This window comes from Eulemur rufifrons, chromosome 7 (genome assembly GCF_041146395.1).
Source record: "Eulemur rufifrons isolate Redbay chromosome 7, OSU_ERuf_1, whole genome shotgun sequence".
NCBI lineage: Eukaryota > Metazoa > Chordata > Mammalia > Primates > Lemuridae > Eulemur > Eulemur rufifrons.
In genome coordinates, this window is record NC_090989.1 from 262,112,577 (window position 1) to 262,137,416 (window position 24,840).

The 24,840-nt window shown below is 40.9% G+C and overlaps 1 protein-coding gene across 2 annotated transcripts in view; it reads left to right on the top strand.

The window, feature by feature from the left end:
• ZNF462 (zinc finger protein 462) overlaps window positions 1-24,840 on the top strand; it is a 138,261-nt gene that overhangs the window by 789 nt on the left and 112,632 nt on the right. The gene's annotated exons all lie outside the window — the stretch shown is intronic.

Here is a 24,840-nt window from a genome sequence, read left to right on the forward strand (position 1 = left end):
TCTCCTTCCTTTCCTCCCTCTGTCTGCCTGTCCCCCGCCCGATGGCAAAGCCGTGCGGATTGGCAACCCCCTCTTCCTCAGGTATTTGGCTCTCTCTCTCCCTCTCTCTCTCTCTCTCTCTCCCCGAAGTTGGGATGCGGGGTCGGGATGTGTCGGGGGTGGCTGCTGCAGCGGCTGGTGCTGGTGCTGCTGGTGAGGACAGAGGCGAGGAGCGGGGGGCACCGGCCGGGTGGGGGGCGCAGGTTCAGGAGCAGCTGAGGAGCTGTCTCCAGGCTGGGGGTTCAGAAGCGTCTGGTGGAGGAGGACAACGGTTTCTGGAGAGGAGAAGCCATTACACACGCTTGGCTCTCCTGTGAGGAAGGGAGAAAGGAAGGCAGGGGCCTGGGGGGGCGTCTCACTCCTGGTGCAGTTCCCAGGGGTCTGCCCTCCTTCCAGGCACGAGGGGAAGCCGCAGCCGCCCCCCATTGGAGCAACCCCTCTTTCCCTTTCTTTATCTCCCTGTCCTCCATTTGCAAGCTGTCTGCTTTGGTTCCAGTCCAGACTCCAAAACACAAAGCTCCTTCTCACGTTCATTCTCCAGGCTGTTCACCATTCCTGAAGGAACCCTCATTTTCTTTTCATTGTAGCTTCTAACCTACAGAGAGGGAGGGAAGGGAGGCTGCCTGGAGTTCCTTTTATATTCCTCCCCAACCAAAAAAAAAAAAAAGAAAGAAAAAAAGTTTCATTTTTAAGCACGCGTCTGGGATGGGGAAAGACCAACCAGTTGGGGCTTCTGGGGCTCCCGGGGGCTGTGTCTGAGTGTCTGTGTTGGCTGTTTGGTTTGCTTTGGTTTTGTTTCTGGAGGTTGCTTGCAGGTTTTTGGAGGAAGTGACTAGTTTGGTTGAGAGCTGGGAACTGAGTCAGGTAAGCCGTGTCATGTTGTAACTCCACCAGAAAATGGAGGAGAGCGGGTTTCCAGGAGACAAAGCTGAGATGAGAAGTGTTTATAAAATTATGGATGTCTCCATTTTGAAGCTCTGTTGGTGATGGCTGGAGGAGGAGGCTTGTTTGCTACTCCTTCTCTCTTTCCAAAGGGAAACCTTGTGGTGGTTCCTCACTGCCTATTCATTATGCAAGGAAATGAGGGCTTTTAAGGGTTCCTCAGATTTTTCTCCCACCAAAGGAGTGCTTTCACAAGTTATTGAGGCGTTTGTTTCCATTTTAAAGTAAACTTTTGGAATTTTTTTCCGCCTTTTGAGTGGACCTGAAGGGTTTTAACCTCTTTCAGGAAAGGCAAGGCAAACCTTAAACATTTCTCCTGAGGTCTTCACACAACTTTAAGCTGTTCCAGGTCTCCTGAAAGTCACGAGGAAATGTTATTTCCTCATTGTGAAGATGGTGGTGGCCCTAAGCTGAGATTTTTGAGTTCTGGGGCTTGCTTATCATCATGTTTTGATGCATTGCAAGACTTTATTGTCTGGTGTGGCTTGATTTCTGCAAACAACAATAATAATAATAATCCTACAAGATCTCAGAGGAACTCTAAGACTGACTGACTAACACCAGTTTCTCCAGGCTCTACATTTCTCTTCACGTTGTTCCATTTGTACGTTAGGCCTTCTTTTAGTTCCTTTGTTTCCCCCTTTCCTTCAGTTATTATTTTTCTGTGTTCTGAAGTACTGTAAGTCTTCAGAAATATCAGTAGGTCTTTTTAACACTATCGCTGTGGGAACAAATTTTTAAAATATTATATCAATTGAGAAAACCTTATGTCCAGGTACCTTCACCTTTTTAATTGGGAGGAATTTATTAATCTTGGAGGAAGACATTTTTGTGAGGATAATTTGAAAAAAAGGACCCAGTCCTACCCTAGTCCACACATTGATTGGAGCTCTTCACAGATTCGTTCTAGAGACTGTATGTAACTGACCCAAGTAAAGAGCTAAACCCTGAAATGCCTCAGGAATTTATAAAAGTCAATCATGAAGATGTTGCTTTTCCATTAGGTAAGGTAGCCATCTTGAGGATGAGGGAAGATGCTGGAAGAATTTTAGGTGGACTATTGAAGATAGGTGAGGAGGGCTCCACGGTGGAATGAAAACTTGGAGGAGATTCAGAACCAATTAATATATTCTAAGGAGGCTAATTGGACCTTGCTTTCAACTAAGGAGAAATACAGAAAGGTACCAGCTTCAACAGAAATAAGGACCACATTGGTGAGCGACTTATACCAGCATTTTTCTTGCTTTGCTTTCTCATTATGTGTCAGATTTTTTTTGTATAAAGTTCCGTATGTCTACAGTATTTTGTGCATATTGAAGTGGTTTTAGATTCCAGATGTAATTATATTCTGTTGAGTAGCTGGTAGCAGTGTCACTCAGTAAATGCACAACGCTGTATATGACAACATCACATTTTTCAAACCAAACTGTTGTGTCATTAATTGAGGGTTATTGTTCTTCAGAGGGGTGTGAAAGGAGAGGGGAAATACACAGTTCTTTAGCTGATAATTGTCCATGGTCAATGAAGTAAAACCCTGTTTTTACAGACAAAAATGTATGGTTTTCAGTTGATGTGTATGCTCATTTAAAAATACTTCTGTCCAGATCTCTGCTGCTTTATTAAAAACCCAGGCCTCTCCAGTAGCACTTTTTAAAAAAAAATCATACTTGGAATTATACCTTTCATTATACATTTTTGAATGTTATCTTTCGATACCATTAGTTTTGCTCTTAAGTAGAATGAAATCAATGTTATATTTAAATTTGCTAATGCATATGTAGATGCTACCTGTTCAAACTTGGAAGTTCAAATGCAATGTATAAAAAGTTATTTGAGGAAGTGATTACCAGATAATCTTGCATCTAATTAACCATATCTGTTTATGTAAACATAAGCACATTATATATTGTTCTTGAAACAAACTTTCATGATATCTTGTTTAATTGTTGATAGCAGGACAACTGGTTAATTTACTTATTTCAGCAGGGAAAAGAAAAATATCTGACAAACTGGTTGCCAGTTCAGCAGTTTGACTCACCAAATTTTTCACCTTGTAACCGAATGTTTTGAAGTCTTAGTAGACAGTCTTAGAGTTGGGCTTTCCTGGAGGGAATGTATTAGGTATCTAGGAGGCATTTTGGAGTTTGAGAACGTGTTCTAACTGGTTACTTAAGAGACACATCCATCTCTGGTGCCCTTCATCAACATGGGAAGCACCATAATATTTAAAGATATGTTTTCTTGAATTTTTCTACGCACATTTTAGTTAAGACAACTATTTCGGATAAACCACCATGAAAAAAATAAAAAGAGTGTTAAATTGGACATTTTCATTTGATGTCAAAGTTGAAAGATCATTTTTGTTTTTGAGACATCAAGTTCATGAGGCTTGTTATGCAAATTTTTGCCATGGCTCTAATATATCACAAAGAGAAATCATTATGGAGAAATATTTGTGTGCTATGATGTGCACTGCCCTAAAAAATTCTTGTTGGATCTTCATATTCCGTAATATTTCTCATATTGGATTTATGTCAGTCTCATTCATTGACCACATTCCCTGAGGATTGTTTTTCCCCCCTCACTCTTTGGGTTTGGAGACAACTTTTAGAGGAATAAAACCCAAACTATATCTCTTCTTCCTAATGAGTCTTCCGGAAGACAGTAGGAGAAAAAAAAAAAAATCCAACTCTACTAATGGACTTTAGATTTCTTGTGGTCAATTTTCCTGAAAGAAAGGAATAGTGAAGTTGCCATGGGAAAGAGTCTGGTTTTCTGTGTCATGCAGTTTAGTAGGATCTAGTTTGTCTGAAATTTTATTCCTTGGTGTTGAGATTTCTTGGTTAAGGTAACCTTATGCATCTTCCTTATGGCTTGTTCCTTTTTCAGACTTACAGCTCACTGCATCATGGGACAGTGAATTGACAAAGCTGTATCGAATATTCTAAGTTGATGACTGGGGAACAGAGTTGCTATTTCATGATGCCACAGTCACTAATTAGGAAATATATAAATAATAGACTCAGATTGCTAAGGATCTGACACGATTATATGTATGATTGGATAGTTGGTACATGGAAACTAGGGAAATTCAAAAGAAGTGAGGGGAAAATATTTCTGTAGTCTATTGCTAAAATCCAGTGAACTGAAAAAAATCGGCACGTGTCTGTGTGTTTGTGAAAGCAAGTATCTTATCAGTTTCACATACTTATGGAGTTGATGGCTTGGAGAGAAACATTAGCTGGGTGTTGGTGACCTATTAATTGATTATGAGAAAACAAGAGAGGAAAGTAGATAATGCTAGAAGAAAATTCCTCTCCTTGTGTGATATGCCAAGACATCTGGCAGATGTTATGTTGGGCCCTAAGGAATGGACAGTTTAATTTTAGCCCTAGCAAGGAAATGGGAAGTTCTAAGCTCTTTTAATAGCACAAGTCTTAGTTTGGGGAAGGTTGCTTAAAAAAAAAATAAGAAAGAGGAAAAGAAAAGAGGCATTTAGTGTAATATGGAAGAATTCTTGGGAGCAAGGAGCGTAAACTGAGGTTTTGGGGTGATGAAAAAATTATTATTTGTCAAGTACAAATTGGCATAAAAATCACTTAAAAATTGACAAATATGTATGCTATAAATAAGGAATATTAGGTGTTTAATATTCATTACACAGAACTTCAAATTTGGAAGCTAGTTTTTTTTTTTAGGTCTTGGAAAGATCATATACTTTAAATCTCCTCCCTCCACGCAGATTTTTCTGAAGAGGAAACTGGCACAAAGACGTGAAGTGACTTGCACTAGGTCAGAAAGTTCAGTTGTAAGGAAGCCAGGCCCTGAACTCAGGTCGGCTGACTCCAGCCCAGTGCCCTTTCCACTACCCCACAGCACTGGCGTTGCGGGTTGGGTTGTGAAACAGCCTTCTTCTCCAGGGCCCAGGGCTCTTTCAGAAACTCTGTCATCGTTCTCTAGTGAGCAGGAGTATGGATTTTTGTTAGTTGAATTTAACCTGTTGGGGAGCCCAGGGCTGAGCATGGTTTCATTCATAGATCCAGAGACTGATTCTGTTCGTGTGACTTCGGTCAGGCTTTGGCTCCTGGGTTTGTAGCTGTGCTTTTCATTTTTCCTGCTCTGCTCTGGTTCTATCTTCTAGGCCTTGGGAGTCCTTTTCAAATGCCCTTCTTTGGAAGTTTGTCTGGGTCTATTGCAACTTACAAAAGTGCCCACAATTGGGCTCAGAGGATGTATTTTGCAGCGTGGTACAGATTTAAATTGGCTTCTTTCAGAGATGCCATTTTGTAATACTGATGAATGGCTGAGAGGGTGAAATCCAGTCTAAAACAATTACTGGTGGTTTTCCAGTGTTCTGTGCTCATTCAAAGTGTGTCCTCTGTGTATCTTCTTGGAGCCCACTTCTCTCTTGCAGACCAATGGCTAATTGTTTCCCATTTCCCCAATATACATGAAATCATCTTTAAAATGACTTTTAACAACATTGCAACATTTAACCATGAGCAGTGCTACCGTGCTATATAGGAAGGGTGAAAGGGGTTTCCATTTCTCTCTTTTCCTGGATGAGTGAAAGTGATTTTGTAAAGAGGAAGAATGATGTTTGGAAGAGTCCACATTTTCTAATCTTCTTCCAAACTAATGCATAAATTCTTTATCTACGAGGCAGTCTGGAGAAGGTAGTGCGGGATGTGAACTTCTGGCAGAAACACAGTTAATGCTGTAAACAGTTGAACCTCAGTGTGGCACTCCTCCAAATGAGTTGACTGTCGAAAATAAAATGTTCCAGAAGAACTGGGAGAACAGGAAAGAAGTTAAAACAGCATGGTTTGCATGCCAGTACTAAAGGAAGAAAAAAAAAAGTTGGGGAGACATTGGAGAGAAGATAATCTTACGTTAAACTGTCTCCTGGATTTATAAGACCCAGGAGAAGAAGTTTCTAAATGTGGGAAAATGGATTTTTATGAATTTAGATTGTATTTACAGTTTACTAGGAAGCTCTTTTCAATTTTTTGCTCCCTTGAACTTTGTATCTGGAGAACTGCACACACTGATAAATGAGAAGTCCATTGGAAACGATTTGGATTTACATTTTGTACTTGGAAATGCTATCATAAAATTTATCTTGTTTTTTTAAGGCCTTCTGTCTTCATCAGTTGAAATATCCCTAGATTTTTAAAGTCTTTGGATGTGTTGCTCCAACACAGTTGATTTTTTTCAGGGCTTAGAACGACAAGGGATAGAGTGATGTGGTGTGAGAAGGTGCCAGTATTGTCACCTATAAATGCATTGTCTTTTACTTTTGGTGAGCAGATTACTTGGTGTCTTCAAAGCATTCTTGCCCAATTCCTAGCTAGAGACATTTTTTTCTTGAGTTATTCTTGGAGGGAAGGTTTCTTTGCATGCCAGGTCATGGGTGTTTTGGTATTGATTTTCTTGCTTTCATGTGTTTGCTTGTTCAGTTCACTGCATGTTGCTTCTGGATATTAATAAAATACTTGTGCTGTGTCTGGCCACATCTTAGCCCCAACTTCATTCAAAGAGTAGAGCCTGCTCTTTGGGGTGAAGGGAAGGTTGGGAGGTACTTACTTGTTCAAAAAATAAACACTTGAAGATAACTGTGTAATTCAGGAAGTTATTTGCTAGGCTTTCAAGTAGACTTTTAACAAAAACTGTGCAAGAAAAGATGGGGGAACTTCTAAAAACCAATGGATCCTGATTAAAATGTTTTAGGATCACTTAGTAGGAAATTAAGCATTTGCCCAAGGTGAGTAAGCAAAGACTTACTTTTGGATTCAGATTGGTCAGAGCACAAAAGGAGCTGGAGGCCCAGGCGAGACAACTGTGTCAGAAGTAATTAAGCCCAGGATTTGTGGAGAGGCTTATCCGCCACAGAGCCCAGCTGGGGAAGGCCAAACTCGCTCCCTAAGCCCTCGTCTGGCCAGTTGAACCACAACACAATCTAAGGCTTTCAAATTTTGGAATTCTTCTCTTCCCTGTTCTGATTTAAGAAGGTATCGCCATTATTCTTCAGTTTTGCTCATGCCAGCTGAGTGCTCCTCTCTTGAGCTGGGAAATGCCAGGGACTGGGGGTGGGTGGGGTGGGAGCTGATCTGCTCTGAGGGAACACTCTCCTGTTAACACTGCAAATGTGCCTATAACATTGTACTTATTGCTCTGAAAATAATTGTGCAGTGGCACAATGTGGGATACTTGAAAGATGTTTGCTGCACAAAGGTTCCAATACTCACCTGCAGATTAAGAAATGGGTTTCTAAACCATCTCATTTCTATTGCTAATGAAAAGCTTTGGAAGGCACCTGTGAATTAGAGCTCCAGCTGCTATCGTGGTAGAGGAAGTTAGGCCTTGAAAGGATACATGGATTAGCCCGTCAGAAAAGCAAACAGTAGCATCTAGAAAATAGACAGGGTTGTTAAGCTAACAGGAAAGTAGGCTAAAGCATTGCTGTAATTATATGGTGGAAATTTGCTGGGAAGGAGAGACTACTTGGATGAGAGAAGAAAAAGAAGAAGAGAGGCAGGGAAATAAATGACAAGTCAAAATAGAAGAAGTCTGTCCACTAGGAAGAACCTACAGGAAGAAGTAAGATGTTGCTTTTAAGGAAACAATAAGGCAAGTAGAAAAAAACCTCTTGTAATTTGGTACCTAATGCATGTGAAATATGAACACCAGGGCTCAGACTCACATTCTTTGGCCAGTTCCTATTATAAAAAATAGAATTGGGCTTTGAAGACAATTTATGTGATTTTGGGGTTACAAATACAGCCTTTTTGATAAAGGACAGATGGAAACTTGAGGGAACTAGTTAAGTAAGCCTAGGTGGAGATTTTCCTGGAAAATGAATCGAGTAGAGAATAGAGCACAGTAGAAAATAGTTACATTATTTATGGGCAGAAAATGTGATAGTCCTCTCTAAAGTTATCCATGGAGCTTCTCTGCCTGTGTTCTGGGTATGAGAAAAAAATGAAGAACAAAGACACGGCTTCTTTCAGAGGGGAATGGAATGGCCCATGACTACTACCTGGTGTCAGTTTGGGATTAAGCCATTTGCCTGAGCCAAGCATCACAGGCTGGTCTGTCAATCTAGTCCCAGCATTTTAAAGTCCAAAATAAGGCCATTGTGGTCCAGAATGTTTAGCCATTCTAATCCCTAATTACATCATCCCTCTGTGTTATGACCAATTAGTCAGCAATTGAGCACCAGTTGCTCAACCCAGATTGTCATGGGCCTGGTCAAGGGGTCCTTCGTTTGGAGTAAGATTTGAATGCTGGGTTATAGACTGAAGATGGCCAAAGATAGATGCCAGCTAGAGATACCAATAGAACAAGTACTTATCACTCAGAATCTTTTCTCTGCAGTGGTTTCAATCTTAAATAGTCTTCTCTAAAGACTGTTAATTAGTATGTAATAACAATTACTGGGAAGATCTGTGTGTGAGAGACCGATTTCAGAGTTCAGCTGCAAGAACTTCTCCCCTTTTTGCTGTCAGTTGACTACTGTCTGTTCTAATATTGGGTAAGATCAATGGAAAATAAATATGATTGCTTCATCAAAAAATACTGCCAACTCCTCTATAGGGTGGGAATATCACACAAATCTTTAAAAAATTGCTGTCTTCCCTCCTGGACTGACTCATAGTTAATGTTAATAGTAGATCATGTTTGTTTAACATTTAATATGAACAGGGACTGCTCATGTGGTAGAGAAAACTGAGATTTAGGAAGGTAAAGTAATTTTCCCAAAGTCATGGGGCCACGAAATGGGGGAGCCAGGATTCAGGTGAAGGAGGACTGCCTCCTGAACCCTGGCTCTCTGCTGGTGGGACCTGGCCTTGGTTATTAGTCGGCTAATAGCTTATGTTTCTGATGGTTTATCTCTTCTCATTGCTTATACCGAGAGTATATAGTTGGTGTTCTGGAAGGAAATCTGAGCTTAATGGAAAATTAATTGAAAAATACTCATTGATATGAGAGATGTAACTTATTGTTATAGCTTGACAAAGTGTGTTTAACTGGAGAGTACCCTGGTTTTTGTACTTCTGTGTTGTAGAGGAAATGATGGGAAAGACACAAGAGACCCATGTAGGGGGGCACTTTAGAGAATAAATGTTTTTAAATTGTATTATATTAAACTCAGGAAAAAAAAAAAGGACAACTAACTGGTATGGCAGAAAGATATGCTGTGTGACTTTTTTTTTTTTTTTTAAGTAGAAAAGATGTTTTACTTTTTCCCTTCTGAGGATCCCTGTTCAAGTCTCAGTGCCCTATATTGGCAATAAATGTTTTCAAAAACTACACAGACAGACCTTTGAAGATTAGTTGCACCGTCTAACGGTCATTTTTGGAAAATGGTGCAGATTTTCTTAAAAGTGTGGGTGCTAATACTCCCCACCCCCACTAGTGAGCACCATGTGCTCTATTTAGATCATGGAGACATGATGAATGTTTTGGTTTAATTTGCCTCTCCCTGAAACATTACAGTACAGTAAGGAAGCTGCTGTTCATGGATGACCACAAATGCCCTTAATAGAGTAACAAGCTGTACTAAGGGAGATAGAGTAGGTCCAAATATCCCTAAGATATCCAGGACAGTAGCTTTTCTGTAAGAGGAGGGTTGAGCATTAAGTGCTGAGTAGACTCTTCAGCTTTGAAGCAACTAGTGGTGGTTTTATAAAGTCTTAACTTTGCTATGGATCTGTTTGGTTGATCTCTAATCCTCAGACAGGCCCGTAACCAAAACCTTTGGAGAAGGATAAACGTGTGTCCTGTTTATAAAGTATGCTAGAAAAGGCCACGTGGTCATACATTTTTGCCTCTCATGCATCTCATTATCTACCAAATTTATCAAAAGCATTTTTTTCTTGGATAAAGGACTATCATAGGAAAAAGGCTCAGAAAAAAAAATTATATAGTTAAAGAGAGTAAAATCAAACTGAAACATGAGGTTCTCTGGGCAGAATTTCTAGTGTAGAGGAATAGGGTCTCTATTCAGCCTTAGAGAACATCAGCTGTGACCCTAGGCAGTAGTGCCTAGTCTTCTGAGATAATCCCTCGGACCAGCCTGTCTCAAAGACTGGTTCTCAATGTGTTTCTTCAGTTTTCCTCTTAATGCTTTGAAGAAACCTACCCAGGCTACCCTCAGGAACTGCTTTGCAAAAAGCAAGACAAACTGGGTCAACACATCTTTGTGGATGCAGTGATAACTGGGAATAGGACATTGAATTTGAGGACACATTCAGCATGTGGCGCTCTGTAGGAGAGGCAGCCTTGGAGTGTCTTCCAGGGAGGTAAAGTATAAAGTGTATGTATGCAGGCCTGGCAAAGGAGTCATCCATTATCTTGAAAAGGAAAGAAAAACCACATTTTCAAAGATAGATTCCATGCTAATGTGAAAAAGCACATTGTATAGATCACATCAAATAGCACATATTTAAGAAAGCAGAGTTGTATCCTTCTACTTCTGTGGAAGTTCTCATCATTCAGTCCATCTTCTTCCATGGCTTTGCCTCCAACTAGCAATTTTGCAGGGCTGAGAAGTGAAGTGGTGTTGAAGAGCAGGTGTCAGCTGTCCCTGAGATTCATCCCTATCCCATGGTTGACTCAGTGTTTGAGGATACCTCACCCAATCTTTCTCTGACCAGTGGCTGTAGCTTGTTAATAATGAATGAACATCACCCATAGGTCCTGAAATTAGCAAGTGTTAAATGTTAGGTGATTATTAGGGGAAAACAAGATAATCTAGTCAGTGGGCTTAATTAGGTTGTGATTGCCCAATTGCTACTTCATGATAATTATATTCATAACCCCATTTCTAGACGTCAACTACAATTATCAAAATTGACCCCTGCACAGGTAAGTGTTAGCAATCTTATTTGAAGCAGTTACCGAACGGTAAATATCTGACATTTCCAGTGTGTTCCCGCCTGTTCCTTTTCCCCTCTTGCCACTTTCCCATGATCTTTCCCCGTCTTAGTAGAAAGGTCGGTGGCAATATTGTTTTGTCTTAGTACCACGCACATATTGTATAGCTTATGTTGATATCTACAGAAAAAATAAATTCTTAAGTTTTTAGGGGTCAAATATAACTGAAGAGCAAATAGGAATAAATCAGCAAAAGGAAATCCTGAAGCATAAAAATCCAAAATTGGCTAGATTGTTTTTTTCTTCAGCACATGAAACCTGTTAAGTAGATTTAATGTGATGCATTTGAGTACATCTTTTCCTTTATAAGGCATAATCTTAAAATGAAAAAGAGAGTCATCTGTGTTTAAGAAAATGCCTTATCAACATGATCATTAAGGTCTAAGGAACTATAAAGCAAGAACTTTTAACTTTACGTTACCCCTTCCTTTCCTCCAAATTTATGAAATTTGCTGCCAGTGTATTTAAATATAAAAATAACATATCCTTGCCAGGGGCATTGTTTACTGTTTATCTCCCCAAAGAAGGCAATGATTTCTAGGAAATACAAAAAACAACCTGTATCAGAAGTGATACAGTGTGAGTATGTCAGTGTGACACCGTGAATCACTGGGCCAGATTGTCATTTGGCAGCCTTCCTTTCTGACATGCAGTTATACGGGAGAATAATGCACTATGGCAAACTTCAATGCGGTTGATCTGTCTGAAGAACAACTAGGAACCTAGCTACCATATATATTGCTTTATGTGTATATGTATATACGCACATATCTCTATACATAGAGATAAATAGATAATAGATAGATGGATAGAGAGAGAGATTCTCTCTGGGTACTTATATATATATATTTTTTTTTTTTTTGCTAAAACATCAGGAGTGCACATTTCTACCTAGTAGTCACTTCTTAGGATTTCTGGGTGAAAATGCAGTTCTCTGTGCAGTGGTCTCCATTAAGAAAGTCATGTGTAGTGGGTGGAGCATACTCTTTGGGGCCGTTCAGCCTTAGGTTGAAATTTGTCTCTGTCCCTTCCTAGCTGTGTGACCTTGAGTAAGTCACTTCACCTCTCCATTCCCATAATTTTCTACCCAATAAAATGGGTATTGTAATAATATGAATCTGGAGAACTGACATAAGGATTAAAAAATATTATGTGTGTAAGAGTCCTGGTTCATAATGGGCACTCAAAATGATGGTTTCTTCCTCACTGATGAGAGAAACTGAGGTAGAGAACTTCTCCCGGGTATTTGCCACATTCATCTGTGGTCAATACATTAATCATTTCGTCCTTGATCTTACACTCAGTTTTTTGAATCCTGGGTGTTCAGAGTTGTGCCATGTCTGCCTTTAGGTACGAGTGTTCCTCGCTGCAGGTCCCCGTTCATGGGGAGACCTTGCCACATCATCGTGAGCTGCTGGTGTGTTTGAGTGAGGACGCAGCAGCACACTCCAATCACTGTGCGTGAGTTCAGTAGGAATTTGTAAACTACCTGAGAATGATGCCATTTCCTCTTTAAAAGTGCATTTACATGGTAACAAGGCCTTGAATCCTGACCTTGCAGAGAGATTCCCTGGAGTGCTGTAGGGGAACAATTTTTAACAAATGTGAAGTTTTTTGAGCTTTCTGGAAGAAAGTTGCTATTGCTGTTCCTACTTGGTATCTTTCTGGCAAAAATGATCTGTCTAAGAAAACTGTACTTACTGCAAGGAAGATATTGGCTGTGCTGTCCCATATAAATGTTGTATGCCTCTTTGTTGTTTTACTCATATATAGCGATCTCCGAGCCAGTTTGAGGACTGTCCCATAACCTGGCTTAGAAACGTCTTGGTTTTCTCTGTGCAAATGTTTATTTTAATAGTCCATGTCTTCTTGGTCCAATCAATATACTATAATATCAGATGCTTTGAGATCTCAGGGGGAAGGAGGCTAAGTTTAGAGTGTTTTACGGGTAGATGGTATTTCCAAATGTGGAAAATGTGGGATTGTGTTGGTAGGGCCTAACCGGACCTACCTTGCCCTGCTTGCTCTGGCCAAAAGAACATTCATTGGTGGCTTCACTGGTAGCAGTGTGGTGTGGTAGGAATGTTGGTGGCAAAGGTGAAGAACACATAAGTAGTTCTTTGGTAAAATCATATAGTAATTTTTCACCTTGTAAAGCAAACTACTCATAAAGTTTTTTGTTTGTTTGTTTGTTTGTTTGTTTTTTTACATTTTGGAAATTTCCAGAGAGACAAAGATGTCAGTGGATTATTAATTATAAAAAACTTTATAGTCGCCTCTCTAAAATTGTGTCCAGAGCTATTTTAGGGAGGAAAGAAAAAGCGACCATGTACTTATTTACAGCTGCTCAAATTTCTAGGATTCTTGAAAATGAGAGAGTTTTGGTTTCAAAAGGGTAGACCCCGAAATTAAGCAGTGGAGACTTAGCTGTGGATGTGATAGTGGTTATTACAGAACAGAATGCCCTCTGTACTATAAGAAATGGGGTATGAAAGAGAAGGAACTGAAACCAGAACTTCCTAGGATGACTGAAACACTGAGAGTGAGAAGGTTTTCCAATTTTTTTGAGATCTAGGTGAGCGATGTATGTGGGAATGCCACTTTCACGGGCTCAGTTCTTTACATGTTGTCAGATCCTTACTGACCTGTGACTACAGAGTAGTAGTAAAGGATTGGCTTTAGAGTAGGACCTGAATTCACACCCCTACCTACTGCTTACTGCCTAGCTCAGTGAACCTGGGTCAAGCTCCTACTTGTTTCTCTTCTCCAGTTGGTTACCTTTAAAATGGAATTCTCTCTCTGGTGCAGGCTAAGAGACATAATGTATGTAAAGCACCCAGCACCCTGCCAGGTGCCCAGTAAATGGCCACCTCTGCAGTTCATTTGCAATGATCAATTAGTGGCCACCCCTGCCTCTGGTGCAGATGGCTCACCCCTTGCCATTCATCTGACGCTTGGTTTTGAATGCCTAGTTAACAGTTGTGGGATGATGATAGAGTTGGAAAGAATTTAGTGTCTTCATTATCATAATATGTTTTATAGAAGCTGTTATATTTAAGAAATATGTGCCTATACATCTATTCATTCATCAAACATTTATTGAGCACCTTTTGAGTACCAGGCATGCCTGTAGTGTGCCTGGGTGGTCAAACTCAGGGGAAGTGAGCTTCCTATGGCAGTTGCATTAGGCGCTTTGTTTTGGTAATTGAGTGATTATGATGGAGATAGATGTCTTCAACCACTTTAAAATAGCCTGGAGCCAGGGGATGGCAAACAGTGGCTTAGTCTGTGGGTAGCAGATTCTTGTTTAGATGCATTCGGTTCTGTCTTTGTGTGGAACGTATTTACAACATAATCTGCTAACCATGTAGTCAGTGCTGCTGTGGTTCATAATCTGGCAGATCATTTAAATATTTACTCCAAAATATCTTGTTCTCTGTTGGTGTGAAGTAGAGTTTCCAGTTATTTTTAGGTCATTTTCATCTTAGCAACCCTGTTGGAGATGAACCAGACACGCTGCTGTAAACTGTCCCCACATTTGGATAGAATTTAATAAAGTAAAGTTTAATGGTTTGGTCCCAAGAGGCAAACAGACCATCTGGTTAGCAGAAGGTTAGGTCAAGTATTGCATGGCTGCTGAGAGGGCCACAAACCAGCCCCGATGCACTGGTAATGTGTCCAGTTGCTGAATGCATTAAGCATTGAAATGGTGCTTTCAGGTCTGCCGAGCCAGCAGTTCTGTTACCACCGCTGTGACGCAGGAGATAATTCAGCTGGGCAAGCGGCAGCATGGGGGTGGATCTACAGTACAGGATGTGTAATGTCAACATGAAGGATTGGAGCTGGCAGAAGGAAGGGAAGCAGTCATTTCATGCCAGTGCAGGAAGCCTAGAGAGATGCTTTCCACCCCCCTTGCTTCTTGTCCTCTTCTGGAGCTTTCACATTATGTGTTAAATGATTACCTTGTGCATGGTCCATGGCAAAACTTCAGCTGATTTTCTGCCTCTTTTGGAACCTGTCAGCATAAACAGAGTAAACCACATTCCACACATATGTAGGGCGGGCAAAGGAAAGAGTTTGCTGCACAGACTGGGAGGAGGAGAAAGGGCTTCATTAGGCAGGAACATCTTTGTGCTTGAGATGGAATCCCATTGTATGTCCCTTTGTGCTCAGATTTGAGACCGGCCATCCATTCAAAGGCTGCAATCATCTCGGAACATTGTGCTGCAGCTGTAGTCGGGAGAAGGCTGCAGAATGGTTCCAGTGATTCTGCAGAAGCTTAGCAATTACATAATTGCTATGTAACTGGAGAGAGCCATCAGGATTGTCTAGTTCTCCTGGAAAGAAAGCTTCTACAATTCGAGGGGTAGATTGTTTTCCCTTGTTAAACCCGAAAGCTGATGAGCAAGTACATCAAGTCACTGGGCCGAAACCAGGTCCTCTCCTTGGCATGAGAGGGGAAGAAATTCACAAGTACACTTGGCTGGACATTCAGTGGACCTCACAGCTGTGTTAAAGGAAGACAGCACAACTCACTGTCTTGTGCAATAGTGGATCCTTACATCAGTGGACGTGATCTTTGACTTGTTGCTAATATCTCAGGCTATGTTCTGCATGCATGCAGGACACGGAGTTTTCTAGAGCTTCCCTGGGAATGGGATGAACGGAGTTGTTTGTAATCAACAAGAGCTGTCTCAATTCCTGCCGCCTGCTTGGGAGGATTGTCACAGCCTCTCTTGAATGAATCCTTGCCTCAGAGGCTGATCAGTGGAAGCACTGCAAAACCTGACACTCATCAGATGTTTGTAAATGCTGAAATCTTCTCAGCGTCTGCCCTTCGTGCAGTGCCTGGTTGGCCCAGGGGCTGGGGCAGAGTGGACAGTTTGTCTGTGAGAACCTCACAGTGCAGGGATGAATTCCTTCTTTCAGCTACCTCACCACTTGTTTTCCATAGCTGAGAAAACTTTGAGGTGGCATTGGTTAAATGGAGGTGCGAGGGTTGCATTAACCTAGTGAGAAATCCAGGCACCATTTCATGTGATGTAAAACAGTCATCTAAAATTAGCCAAGTCTCCTTACCCAAGTGTGGACTTTGTGTTTGTTTATGTTAAGTAGCTCTAAATTTCAGCAATCCTGCCTTTCTGGTGTTGGGTTTGTGGAGCTGCTAGAATAGAAAGAGTGATTGTCAGGATACATTTTTATTAATGGCATAAGTGGGGCCTTTTATAAATGTGATGCTCATCTAAACTTTTCTATTTAAATATGTTTGAAGGCAGAACTTCAGTGTAAGGGGAAAATGAAGCATTTTGGTTCCTTTGTGAATTAAAAAGGAATGCCCACTTCCAAGGTGGATTGGGTCCACAGATTCCCAGACCTTTCACCTTTAGACCTCTGCTTTACTCTCTACCTCTTGGGTTTAACTCTTGAGGTTGATGAATGCAAAATAGTTTCTTTAAGAATTTTGATTCCCATGAAACAATGTTGGCAGGTTTTTGAGGAGTCAGCCTGTTTCAGCACTGAGCTTCTATTTTGTAACAATTTGGAGGGTATAGGATCACCCATGGTGACCCTTTCCTGCGTCATTCCAGACAGGCCTTGGCATGCTTGGCCAGATGAGTAAGGACGAGGACAATTGGCAGGAGGGCCTGCTGAGTTCATCTCGCTTCGTATCTTAGGAACCGGCCTGACCTTGTTCCATCATCAGTGTTTGGGCACTCTGAGAAACATTAGACCATCTTTTCAAACACTAGACCAGAGATTACGTTGGGAGCAGCGTGCACTCATCCTAAGGAGGAACACTTGAGTCCGGCACAGAAGCCACGTTTAGGGGAACCCTTTGCTGTCAGCATCGGTAAGCCTGTAAAGACCTCAGCAGTGAGGTTCCTGGTGTGCAGTGGAAAGATCATAGACCTCAGAGCCACTGAGTAGCTGGGTGACCTTGAGTGAATGATTTAATCTCTGATCCCCTATTTCCATATCTGGGGGGAAGAAAGTCTACTTTTTAAGGTTCTTTTGGGGAATAAATGAGATCATGAATATAAATCTCTGTTGCAGAGCCTGACATACAGTGGACACATAAAAAATAATAATTCCCTTTCCTCCCATCTGTAGTTTTTTATAAAACACTTATTACAGGCAGAGCACTGTTAAGCAGTGACTGATTAGAAGTCAGAATACATTTGAGTTTCACATGCAGTCCCCATAAGGGGGCTTCTTAAGCTTGCACTGGTGGGATTGATAAATGTTGGGCTTCTTGGCTACAGGAGCTGAGCAATATCTTTTATTATGTGGTGATTTTTAAAAGCCAGTGTGCTCCTCTATGAAACATGACTCCAAAATCTGGTAAAGGGGAAGAAAAGCCACCTTAACCTCTGTTTGCACTATCTTGAACATTCTGTAATAGATTATTTATTAAATTCCTTAGATGAGGCTCTGGTTTTGTATTTTGACTATCGTTACACAACTAACTCCTTTCAAGTAAAACCTGAAATTTTCCAAGAAGAGCACAGCTATGAGCTATTTGATTATCCAGAATTTGAAAGACTTAGCAGTTTTAATGTCTTAACAAGCCTTTTTTCTTTGACCTCTAGCCCAGTGTTCAGCTCCTTATGTTGGTGCTCAATGAAGCCTTATTGACTGTTTTCAGGGAAAAAGTCCTTAGTTAGTTAAAATTTAGCCAAATTGACTTTGAAGGCCAACCACTGGTTTGTTTCATGATCAATTAATGAACAGGACTAGACTAGAAGCTACAGACAGGCAGGTTGGGTCTCCCTTGTTCACCCCTGTATCACCACTGCCTTGGACAGTGCCCAGAATAGATGGATACAGTCAAAAAGTACGTGCTGAGTCTGTAGTCCAAACCTAACATTTTTTAAAAGGTCATATTGCTCCCCAATATTTGTTCCTTAAATACACTTAGCTTTCTGAACCAAAACAGCATGTCTTAGTTTCTTCTGAGCAATGAGCAGTACTCCAAATATCGCGAGACATATAGCATTCAACTTCAGTAAGTGAGGATATGGCCCTGACATTCCAATTTAAAAATGAGAGTTAATGTAAGTTCTTAATCAAGGGAAACTGCCCAACTCTACAATCCATATTAAATACCTTTTGAAAGTCAGACTGTCTAGAGAGCAATCTAGGTTAAAGAAGCCAAGGGGAGTTTGGTTGTTAGTAGTTTCTGAAGGATACTAATTTGAAGATGACATTTTACTAGTGTGATCCCAAATGACTCTTCAGTGTATCATAGAGTTAAATTTCATAGAATTGAGTCTAAAACATTGGAGAGGAAAAATTCAAACTCAAGAAGAATAGGCCATTGGTTCTGGAGGAAACTCATTTGTAGTTTTATATGAAAGAGGAAGACAGATCTTTTTCCAAGACTTTAAGACTATTAAGTCTAAATGGAGAGTGACATGTATTTCATAGGCTAAATTGGTGGTATGGAAGCCTCAAGGAATATAGAGAAAAATGTTATGGAAAGAAAAGATTGAGTATATAGTGTTTCCTGTGAATGTAACAAAATTGGAAGAATGAAGCAACGGAACTGGGATAATAGTCACGTTCTTTGAAGATGGTCAAGCAGATTCAGAAAACATGCTTATTCATCTTTGACTTTAGTTCTTGAACATTTCCATGCAACGATTTAGACATTGAAAGTCAAGTATGTGCAGAAGCCTTCTAGGTATTAGGTGACCTTGGAGCATTACAGAAACCCATGGATCCTGTTAGTTCCAACTTCACTGAAGGACGTATTCTGAAGAGCCAGCTCATTAAGCAAGCTTTTGAAGGGTGTGCGCCGCAGAGCAGTTTCCTGTTATTTGGTTAATGGTTGACCTAGTTCTATTGCCATATGCTTCCTGGAACGCATTCTAATATAAAGTATGTGTTAAAGCAAGACTAGGATAATAGCAGGAAAGTCAAAGCCTTTCTGAAGCAAGGACCATATTAATGCTGGCCCAGCAAGGCCAGAATAGTGCATGGATGGAAAATGAAAAGACTTTTCTCTCTCTTCATGGTCCTGTTTGCTAATTTTGATTTTAATCCTCACATTGCATCCCCATTCATTCTGAGGAATTGCGTTTTCCCAGCGTATCTTGTACGTGAGGCTGGTGTCATTAGTTCATTTTTTGCGCGTGCTAGGCCAAGTTTGGTGTTGAAGTACCTGGAGTAAAATTATTACTGCAAGAAAAAATTAGATTAGATTTGGCTAATGGCAGGTGATTTTGTTTCTGTATTATTATTTTTGTATTGTAAATAAGGGATTAGTAAATCTTTTTGTCTGAAGTTTGGATGGAGTCCAGAGCGAAGATCGAAGCTGCTTTGACTTATTTATCATTTTACCTGGAACTGGCAGCCCTGGCTTGTTCATTTAGGAGGGACAAGGGCGTCCACACAAGTCATGGGGGCTGGTGAGCAAACTTTGCACCAGACACACAGTGTTTGTTTTAACAGCTTTAGAATGTGAAGAATCTGTGGGTCTACTCTGCTAATTGCTGGATATTTGGGTGGTAGTGGAGGAAGCTGTTCTGCTGCCTTCGTTGCTCATAAGGAAAATGTTTGAGGAACCACAAGTGTGTATGGTGGGGGAAGGGTGGACAGCTCCTTTTAAAAAGTTTTTTTATAAATCGCCATAAAATTGTGGTATGGAGCAGTGATTCCTAAACCAGGTTGACCTTCAGAATTATTCTGAGAATTTAGAAACAAAAAGGGATTTATTAAAAATAGACTTTTAGTTTCTACTGCAGGAGAGGGATTCATTAGGTCTAGGGTGGGAGCCTAGAATATGTATCCTTAGAAACCAGGTTTAGGAACCATTGGTTTCGGGAATGCAGTGTCACTAAGCAAGGGAGGAAGAAGCAGCCACTGTGCTTAAAAAATTAAAAGCCTTACATGGAGGAAGTAGGAAGAGGAAAAGAGTTGCTGTCAGAACTTGATATTTGCAGCTGCTGATAATTGGAGCCATGGAACAGGCTTTCATCTTTTCTTCCCCAGGAATTTAGTACCTTCAGGACACCTTAAGGGTACTATATACTGAGTGATTTAGGTTTGGGAAATGTCATCTTAGTGGCAGGCTACTTACTGTGTTCTACCACCGCCCCTTCCTCCCACCACGGAGACAGTGTAAGCAGAATATCTGTTTGTTCATCAATTAAGTTGGATGCAGTTTTTTCATATTAATACGTTTGGCAGAAACAAAGGGAAGTTACATTATGTTGATTTCTATATACAAAGAAATTGCTACCGATCCACCCAAGTAAATTTTTGTTTTCTATTAACAATAAGGAGATGCACTTATTGACCAAGGACTTCTTCCATATGGCTTCCCGCCTGGCCTGGTTTGAAGCTGTTGCCTCTGCTATTGGGCCACTGTTAATTAACCTAGTTCTGAATCAGAGTGACCTTGGCTAGAGGATCAACATGACCTAGGGTCTGACAGTATGCCTGATATGTATGAAGTTGATCTTCAATGCTGGTTAGTGAATGAGTGACTGAACCAGCTCAGTAAACATTGCCCCAAAGGATAAGAACAAAGATTCTACTTCAAAGCAATGCATATGGTCAACATAACGTTTCTAGGATGTTTTCTGCATTAATCTCAATAAAAATGAAAATGACCCTGTTGCAAAATTTGGCAGGTCAAACACTTTGGCTTCCTGCGAAAATGAAGGGAAATTACTTATTTTCTTTACGTGTCATCTACCTCTGAAACAACTGTCGCTGCTACCATAAAACACTCTGCACATGTCAAAGAGAGCGACTCTAGAATAAATATTGTTAGGAGAATTTGATCTTTCTCCATTTTTTGTTCTAAGTTTAAAGGTCTCGTGGGAATGAGAAGAATGTTGTTTTAGAAGTAGAAGAGAAGAAACAATTGAGTAGAAAGAAAAAAAAGAGTTGAGGAAATTTGTCTGGTTGACAGTAATTTTTTAGTAACTGAAAGCAGCGGTCATGGCTGAAGAACCCATGGTCATGTCCTTGGCATGCTTAGAAGCTCCAAGAAAGGGAGTCTAGTCTCTTTAAAGTTATTTTGAGGAGTTGGACACTACCTACTAGGCTCCTAATGCTTACCCAAGTTAAGAGGTTGAAGTGCCTCCAAGGCTTTAAGTAGCAGCTGAACATGTGATCTTGTTAACCCTGAGATGTTGCTAAGAAGTGACTCAGATCACTGTGGCAAATGATCCTGTCCTGTTCTAGCTGCCCCAGCAGAAATGAGCATTCAGTCACCCCTTGGGCATATGATGCAGAGCTCATGCTACCATCAAGACTTTAGAACAGGGACAACTTGAGATGGCTGTCCTGCACATGGGATAGAGGTTGAAGACTGCCTGGTGTTTTGGAGCCTATCTGATTCATAAGAGTGTCCAGTTCCTACCTCTGTCCCTGTCCCCTATCCTCACATAAACCAGTTGGAGAGAAGGGGGGAGGATGCCAAAGAGAGTCATGTTCTCATAACTATTTGCTCTTTGGATGTTTCCTCATCTAGATAGATGGAAGCTTTTTGTTTTTCCCAGGAAAAGGTAAATTATGCTCAAGGTACCCTAAAAAAAGATGTGATGCCCATTTTGAATAAAATAACAAACTTGAATAGTTTGTATTTGATTAAATAGTAATCAAGAGGTAACTCATACCCAGGAATCGGGTTTGTTGGCCTTAGCATGATAGGAGGTAGCCGCATAATGACTCACTGAGCACTACTCATTTAGTAAGAAAAGAAAAGTAGGGGTGGGGTAGTAAGAAGGTGGTTGGGATTATTACCTCACTGGACCACTCTTTAAACTTTCTTTGTCTTTTCATGACTCCAGTATGTTTATGTAAATCCAAAATTATTTTAAAGCTTGAAATGTCTTTCTGTTCAGCCGTGTGAATGTGCTGCCTCTTTCGAAAAGTTGATAATGACTCAAGGGTATCCAACTCTCAGGATTCAAGCCACTGCATGTTGGCAATGATACTGGATCCTGGTTTTAAAAATAAAATGCCGGGATGCCACCCTGAGGATCCAGACATAGACTGTGAGCACATTCTAAATCTTGATCCCTGAATACATAGCAGTGTCGGCTACAAAAAAAAAAAAAAAAAACAGAAGGAAGAGCGAGGGTCTGAAAGGGAAGGGGTTCCTGCCATCTGTAGTGAATGTGAAGTCCCTGGCTGTACGGACCTAGGAAATCATCTCAGCAGCCCCTTCCTTTTGCAGCTCTGGAAAGGCTAAATAAAGTGTCCAAATCCACACGCAGGAAGTTAGTTAGGGAAGCCTGAAGTGGAATCTCAGCTTTCTGCTTTGGAGATCCGTGCTTATTCCACTGCAACCGTGTTGGCAGATAGCTGCTGTTTCCCGTGCCAATTTTGATTGATTGGTGGAGACTGCCTGGAGCTCCACTTTGAGGATTCTGTGCCTTTTCTAGGCGCGTTGGGAAAGAGTGTGGAGATCAAGCAGAGAAGACAGCAATAGGCGGGAGAGGGTAAATGACAGGCAGTGGTACTTCCCCAGACTTGCTGTCCCTTCCAATTAGGAGACTTAAAATTATAGACTTACTCCCTACGAAAACACTTTCTCCCTTGGCGTGCATGAAGACATCCTATTTCCAAACGTTTTAAAACAAAGAAGAGAGTATTTAGTCAGGAGGCAGAGAATCCCATTCAGAATAGCTTGTCCAGGTGACTTATCCAGGGTCACTAACTTGTTAAGTAGCAATTTGAAGGGATGATAGGGTTTTCACCAGGGGTTTTATCAGCCAGCCTGCAGAGCTCGCCTTCTGCATTGTTGGGAAGTGTAACCTTGACGTGGCTGAGGATATACTCAGCTCTCTGTTTCACTACCGTGTTTTTACATGCTGTCTACAGTTTGCCTTTCGTTGTGTTCATCCTCAAAGGGACCTCACAGACCATCTACTAAATCCTCTCCCTCTGTAGATGAAAGTTTTAAAAAAAGGTTTCAAAAAGTCGTAACTTGCCCAGGGTGACACAGCCAAACAACGAGCCTTGGTACCCTGACCATGACTGTTCCAAGATATTTCCCGAAACATTTCCTACTTGTTGCAATGATTTTGAAAGTAAAAGGAACCTTGGAGGTTATTTATTTAATCTTATTTTATAGCCAGAGAAATTGAGTCCAAGAACATTTAAGGGATTTGCTCAAGGTAACTAAAGTTGTTAAATTGCACAAAAACCCTCTGGATCTTGAAAGCCAAACCTGTATAGTACGTTTTTTTTTCCCCCTTTCCTTTCTCTCTTTTCTTTACGTATTTTAATGAGACGAATGAACTGTTTTATCATGAAATTCACAGGGGGCATGATTGCCTTGCAACATATTAGAATCTCTAGATTTCATATAGTTAGAATGATGAAATAGTTATTAAAGAGGACTTTTTGGGTTACCTTTACATAGTGAATTTAGAAGGAAAAACTTGGGTCCTAAATTTTCTTGCAACAGGATCCTGACAAAGTTTTCAGTATAACATTAGAAACTTTTCTACTTCCACAGGTAAGCTGTTGTGAGGCTGAAAGTCCCATGAGGGCCGTGAACTTGTGGTTGTCTAGCGCAGTGCTGGGGACGTGATAGTTCTGTAAAGGTGGACTTTGTTTACCACCTTGGATATGGAGCATCTACTACCAGAGCTCTGTCATGGTTACCTCTCATGTATGAACTGAATACTTTGCCCTGAATAGGGTTAGTGTTTGGCAGGTAGGGAGTTGTGTTTCACAGGTAGAACAATCTGTTAACATTTAATTTGAGATGAATGGTATTAATAACAACATAGAAAAGACTGCTGTCATTTCCCATTGAGTTGCATCCATTTGCTCCTCTTGGCTGGTTTGGAAGACATAATTGGGGCTCTCCTATTTTTTTGGCACCTTTAGTATCTGACAGCAACTTTTACACAATGCCACCGTGGTGGTCTGTTTCCATTGGCTACTCCACATCTATTGCTCTCTTCCCCATATTAGCCAACAAGGGGGGAGAGTTCCCTGGATTTCTAAGAGACCTTGGGGTTCAAAAGAGTGTTGACTCATGGACATCTTAGGAGGTAGGCAGGGTGGGCCACCTTGGAGCTTTTGCCCTCTGCTGGAACATTTCCTTTTGAAGTACCACCACTTATAGAATCATCAATAAAAATGTTTCCCTTGTTCCTTCTGGAACCTCCATCTAACCTTGAGCCTTTGTTTTGGAAGATAATGGTATAATTTCTACACAAAACTGGGAACAAACCACTCTTAATTCCTTTTCCTCCCAGTTGTTTCAGCAGAACGATCCCCTTTCACTTTAACAAAAAGATTCTCTTTCTAGCTTAAAATATTCCGGATATGCTTTAACTTGCCTTGGGGTCATAGCACACATCTCCCAGGACTGACGGGTCTTGTCAGTTGCCCCAGGGTGAGAACTTTAATAAGCAAATTGCGCACACCTGGTTTTGCAAAATATTGGCCTAATGGGGAACCCAGGGTGGAAGTCAGTACATCCACTCCCTATGTACACACCCTTCCTCCCCACCCCTTTAAAAAGGGTGGCCTCAGAAATTGATGCCTCCCTATTTATCTTGTAAAACTTTCCTGTCTCTCTGCTTCCCTGTGCTCCGGTAGCTCAGGGGGTTGTGATCGTTAACGAGCTCAGGTTGTTGCTGTCGCTGCAGCTCTTTTGGGTTTAAAAGTGATGCCTGTGATGGGACGTGGTATGTATACGGGGGAGTCTGGTTAAAAGGGAACATGGCTGGAGAACTCTCTTTGTCAGGCTGTGCATCCTCCTGCCCTGCTCTTTGATTTGTAGCTGGCACTGGTGTTTACACAGCCTTTCTCTGCTCAGCCTCTTCTTGGTTAGTGGAAAAAAGCCCCTTTCCCTGTTATCAAATGCCGGACACCGTGCTTACTTGTTTTATACTCTTACTCATTCATTTGTTCATTCATTCAAATAGTTATTGAGCAGTT